Genomic DNA, 6706 nt, shown 5'->3' on the forward strand with positions numbered 1-6706 from the left:
ACAGGCATGCGCTACCACACCCGGCTGATTTTTTGATTTATCGTAGAGATGAGGTCTCGCCAAGTTGCCCTGGCGGGTTTTGAACCCGCGGGCTCAGGCAGTTCACTCACTTCAGCCTCCCAAAGGCACGGGATTACAGGCTGAGCCACCGAGCCTGGCTAGGCCTCACCTTCTAATCCTAACACACTGGAGGTTAGAATTGCAACATGCAAGTTTTGGGGTAACACAAACATTCCATCCATTGCATGTATGCAGCAAAGCAGAACTCCTGCAGGTTGCATAGACCAGGTTTGGGTCTCATGTGCATGCTGTAAAATGCAAGAGAGGATGGAAAGGGAGAAGCTGGGACTTTCTCTGCTGAGCAAGTGGGGGGTGTGAAATGGCTGTTGCATAGGCCATCAACATTGTCTACCACTCACCTTGGGTGCTGCAGAACACCCACTCCAATTCCCAGTGGACAGAGCCACACCCAGCAGCAGTGGCAGCAATGCCCAGCAGAAGTGGCATTGCCGAGAAGGAAAGGCAGTACCAAATGGAAGCTAGTGGCTCCCCGTGGACACAACGGTATCCAATAAACATCTAGCAACATCAATCACAGGAAGGGACTATAGCTGCACTGTCCAATATGGTAGCTGTCATCCACATGAAGCTATTTAAATAAAACTAGATAAAATTTAAAATTCAGTTCCTTCAAGCCCTAGCCACATTCCAGGTATGCAATAGCTGCTTGTGACTAGTAACTACTCTATTGGACATTGGTGATCAAGAACACTTCCATCTTTCCAGGAAGTTTATTGGACAGCACTAGGCTAGAGCAAGTAAAGAACTTCTTAAGTGACAAATCCACACACCTGGACATAGGATTAAATTATAACTTGTCTACAGGCATCTCCAGGGATGTCTGGAGCCAAGGTACAGACCCTTGGCCAAGAGAGGATGGAAATATACTAGCTAATGATTTCTAATGTGCTGTTTAAAGCCCGGACTACCCCTGAAGGCACAAAGCCAACTTGTCTACATTGCTTAGTGAAAAAAATACAGACTGATGGTCCTCATCTGGTTTACCTGGTCACTCAGTCTGGCATTAGTGAAGTCTAAATAATATCCCAGTAAAAGTGTACCTCGTCTTCCCTGAGACAGCTATCTCCTTCTCATGTTGGTGGGTCATGATCCTGAGATGGAACATAGTCTGTGTAACTGAGGGAGGACCCTGGACATTGTGCTCAGGTGTTCCAGGCCTTCATGACTGTGCTTTATGCCTCTTGCTCCTGGTTCTGTGTATCCTTTGCCTGTAATAAATCTTTCATAAGTACACCTTGTTAGTGTCCTGCGAGTCCTTTCAATTATCTGACCCCAAGTAATTGTAGCACCCCATGGTGGCCAATCAGATTTGGTCATTAACACATATGAAACAACCCCTGGGCACTGCTAGAAATAAGTAGCTTGACAAAAGCTCTGGAGATCCTGCACTAGCAGGTGTAAGCAAGAAAAACCATGATATATATAAATGTATTGCTCTGATTCACTCTTACATGCCAGAAGAGAGTTTTAAATGAAGTGATATAATATGACATAAATATAAGTCAGAAAGATTATCTGTGTTCAGATCCTTCAAAAAAGAATATTATTTCTTAAACTTCAAATTTCTCTTTTGTAAAATGAAAAATATTACAGAATTTACACAATAGGTCTATTTGAGAGTGAATTTAACGCATGCAAAAAGCAGGTACAATGCTGGGCATGTAGTGAATACTCCATAAATGTGGGCTTTGATTATTACTCTCCCCAAATAAAGATATCTGTTAAATAGGAACATTTATAACAAAACTGATAGTGAATTACCTTAAGGATCTTATTATCTATCTTAGTTTTTTTATCTTATTCAATAACAATGTCTCAATTACCTTCAGATTTTACTTTTATTTTGTTTTCTTTTAAATGATAATTTACATAAACACACACTGAATCTTAATAGAGTGCTGCATCTTTCAACCCAAATATACTAAATACTTTCATATGATGAGTTTAGCCTTATTAGAAATTCTGTATTTTTATTCTATGTATGGCACTTGCTCTGCGAGAAAATTATGAATGTAATTGTTAGGCCACTAATTCAAATTCCTTTCCCTGGTAGTTAATCATGGTTTTCAATCCCAACAGTATAAACAGCGCTCTAGCAGTTTTCTGGTATAATCCTTTCTCCTTTATAGTGAGATCTCACAGCTAGTAAATGATTGAACTGAGGCTCAAATCCAATCAGACATATAGAAATGTTGAGCTTGTAAGAATATAGAGAATGATACGGTATAATTTTGGAGACCATATTTTTATGAAAGAATAACAGATTGTGAAGTGACATAGAAAATAATTTTTTAAAGAAATTACTCATACCATTGTATAGGAAAATGCTTCAAGAGAGGTCAAAGAATCAGGATACTCTGCCCACATTAAAGAACTTAGACCCCTAGTTAGACACTGTCCCGTTCAAAGTTCTTTTAAGTCACATAAAACAGAAACCCATTCAAGACAACTCACATAAACTGCTGATGTATTATAAGACTGCCTCTGAGAAAGAAAAGGAAGTATAGCTGACTTCACGTAAACTAAAATGAGAAAATGAGACTGTGTTAGGAATTGAAGCAGGCACTTAATCTTTCCTGCTCAGTACAACAAATTCTCTAATATCAACCTTTCTTATATTCTTTGCTCTGAATTCTTTTCTGTTTTGCTTAGTTTCCTCTGCTAAATATCTGAACATGACCCAATACAGCCTGACTCTAAACTCTAGGGTCCATCATCTTGTGATACCGGCATGTGTCTCTCATTTCGGTCAGGCAGTGTCTTCTTAGAGTCAGTCTGCAATCTAGCCACAGCCCAGAAGTTTATCTGTTAATGATTTTGGCAGGTTCCTGAGCACATGGGGTCTAGAGCTATCTCCATGGGGCTGTGGTATTAGGAGGTTGGGCCTCTGGGAGGTAATTAGGTCATGAGGGTGGAACCCTCATGAATGGTATTAGTGACTTTATAAATGGAATCCAGAGAGCTCCCTCACCGCCGAGTTCATATAGTAAAAACCAGAGTACACCAAGAGTTCCACGGGAACAGATGTCCAAGCGGACTATACACACTGGAGTCTAAATTGAAAGTGGGACTGTTGAGGTATCTTTGAGAATGGGTACAGTTTGGCTATACGGTAAAAGGTTAAAAGGGCATGAAGGTAGGAAATGAGAAGGTATGTTTAAGGTGTAGAACAGAGTCTTTGAACACAGGTGCGATAAAAGATACAGTTGTAAAAGGTAAACTGAGCTGAAGAAGGCCCTGAAGCCCATATCAGAGAGAACAAATTTGATTCTAGAGATAACTTCTGATAAAACCTCATTTTAAAATATTTTCTTTCTTGAATACATGAGGAAAAGTCTTGGTATTAGAGATATGTGCAGATGGGCGCTGGGTGGTCCAGGATTAGAAAAAGAGGCAAGGCTAGAGCATGTTTTCCTCCAGGGATGCCTTCTCAGGGAAATATAAAAAGATGAAGACCAGGGTTTATGCACCAAAATATTTATGGAAGTACTACAAACAAAACAGAAACCCGGAAGTGATTTAAAGACCTAACATGAGATTTATTAATAAATTATGAATTCAAGGACAAAGCTAGATGCTTATGTATATGGTATTGCCTGAAACTTCAACATCAAACCTTCCTTTTCAAATTTTTAGAATCCATTTGTACTTCTTAAGCAGAGGCTATTAGCATTATTGCTTATCTCTTCAACAAAGATTTATTATAACAAGCAAAGTTTAGTTCCTGTTTTATGCATTAAGGCAATGCTAAGCTACTGTAGCACAGAGACACAAAAAGTCCACATCTTAAATAAGGCAGAGATTTCTTTCTCTCTCCTGTAATAAGCTGGCTAGTCCTGGCTTGCTGAGCAGCTCCACTTCACAAGGTCATTCAGGGGACCAAATTTCTTCTATCTTGGTACTCAACCTTCCTCTGGGTTATTTTGTTTTCTGCATGATAAAAACTGAGTTGGTACCATGTCCCTGCTCTGGCTACCTTTATTTTTAAGAACATGTAGAAAAAATTGCTCACATTACTTCTGTTCATATCTTATTAGTCAAAAAAATTGGGTCACGTGGTCACACAGCTGTAAGGGAGGCTAGGAAATACAGTAGGAAGTAGTGTGCTATAACTTAAAGGAAGAAGGAGAGAGAGGATACTTAGGGACAATCATTTATTCCACAACTGCTAGAACAGATTGGGTGCTCAGGGATTCTTTGTTAACTGTTCCCAAAAAATCTAAGGATTTTTTTTTTTTTTTTTTGTCCTTATGTCAGTAATGGAAACTCACTGTGGCGGTTAGTAAACCAGTCATTACTTCAGTCTACAGTTAATTGAGCAACTAGATAGTCAAATAATAACAAGAACAAGTCTCAGATCATCATCTTAGGAAAAAAATTTAAAGAGTCTTTAAATTTCTTAAAGATTCTTTTATTATCTTTAAATCTGATTCCAAACTCCATGCCATCTGGCTGACAAGAGATTAAGTCTTGGGCATCACTGAACTCTTCTCTCCCAAGGTTGCATTTTCTTTTATTTAAGAAAACTCATCTGAATACAACGAATGAAAACGTGACAAGAAGAGTCTTGCAGCCAAGTCTCTCCAAAAGAGGTGGGCTGCCTCTCAGGAGGCATTTGGGAGGGTCTTAAAAGTCAAGTGAGCAAAGAGGAGATCTCAATACTTTCTAACTTTCTCTGCATCTTTGTTTTTTTTTAAAGATGAAGAAGTGAGTGTTATAACAAATTTCCAAGATGCTGTGGTTGACGTCTTTATTAATGATCTCACAGAGACAGCAAATGGTACTTAAATGAAGTTTGCAGATGATGCTAAATTAAGAGCTGTTGCTAATACCAGCAAAGACAACATAGTAATAAATAAACTTGTGATAGTTAAGAATGCAGGGAAGGAAAAAAGTGGGGGAAATGGGAAATATCTGAAAGTGAAACAGAACACATACCCTTTGTGATTTTATATGAAAGCTGTCATCCTCCTTCCATCACCCAAAAGAGACCTATTTTAGAATAAATATAACAATACTGCTTCATGGAGAGAATAATTTTTTCCTTCCTCCTGACTCTGTGAACTGAACTCATAATAGCATGTCTTATTTGGAACCCTGTATTTAAAAACCTGGAAAAGTCTGGGAATAAAGAACAAATCTGAGAATCACCAAGGGTGATGCAAATAAAAAGTTTAGTGGGGATAAAGATAATTTTAAGACTGAAAAAGTGCAATCATTTGAAAGGTGCAAACACTATAAGAAGAGCAGTTGTTCAACTTAGAAAAAGATGTATAATAGAGATAATGAAGTTAAGTATGACTTTTTTTTTCAGAAATATCAAAAAACTTTTTCTTCCAGCCACAAAAACTAGTCAGGAGATGCAAAGAACATTTTTCCAGGATATCCTTTCTGTGGGGAAGAGGAGAAGCACTGGAAATGGTTATAAGGCAGTTTCAGAAAAGCATCAGCTCACCAATGTGCAAAGAACCTGAGAAAGCACAGACCTGGAGCTCAGCAGCATAAAAAGGATGCCCTGGGGGTTTAGGGTTAAGAAACCTACAAAGCCGGGCTCGGTGGCTCAGCCTGTAATCCCGCGCCTTTGGGAGGCTGAGGTGAGTGGATTGCCTGAGCCCGCGGGTTCGAGACCCGCCTGGGCAGGCGAGACCTCATCTCTACAGTAAATCAAAAAATTAGCCGGGCGTGGTAGCGCGCACCTGTAATTCTGGCTACTCGGAAGGCTGAGGAGGAAGGATCGCCGGAGCTCAGCAGGTCGAGGCTGCCGTGGCAGGGAGCGGCCACTGCACTCCAGTCTGGGCGACAGAGTGAGACTCCAGCTCAAAAAAAAAAAAAAAAAGCCTACAAAGCCAGGGGAATGTGTTAAGAAACAAGAAGAGGGGGAATTGCAGTTCCAAAATGCTGGCATAGAAGCAAGCTAGCTCCACTTCTCCGACATACAGAAAACCAAAACCAGACATACAGGGCCAAGATTATCACCAGCAATATTCCAGAACTCAAATATGGAGATTAGACAGTTCCCAGGCTACAGAGAAGTGAAAAAAAACTCTGAGCAGATGGTAAGAGAATCAGACTTCCATATCTAAGATATCCCTTCCCCAATCGACATAAAATCAAGCGTGTGGAAAATTACTCCCCAGCTCACGGTTTCCACACTGGAAAAAGTAAGATCAGGGTAGACAACCAGCTTCCCTTTTATCTTGGGTTCCCTGACAGGAGCCCTGTCCCTCAACCCATGGGAAGCATCAAGAGTGCCTAAAGAAAGAAGTATCTATGAGGACAGCAAGAGACAAGTGGGTGTGGTAGGACTAACATTCCAACACTGGAAACTCTACTCTGTAACTCAGCCAAAGGAGACACAAAATCAAAGTGGTTGCTCAGCAGCCCCACACCATAGGAGTTTGTGTGACAAATCCCTAGTCAGTCGTCTTACACTACTAGGAGATCCCTCTTGGAACTTCCCCCATTTGGGACAGGCAAGACAAAGCTGGGCTTAAGACACCATCTAGTACTCAAAAGGAAGCAGCAACCTAGCAAGAAAACACACAAAGAAAAACAACAGTTAAAATACAAAGAAGCTCTAAGCAAATATATCCAGTAAAAACCAAGACAAACCAGAGTGAAGACT

Source organism: Carlito syrichta, unplaced genomic scaffold (assembly GCF_000164805.1).
Source record: "Carlito syrichta isolate Samal-C Ts95f unplaced genomic scaffold, Tarsius_syrichta-2.0.1 Scaffold286989, whole genome shotgun sequence".
NCBI lineage: Eukaryota > Metazoa > Chordata > Mammalia > Primates > Tarsiidae > Carlito > Carlito syrichta.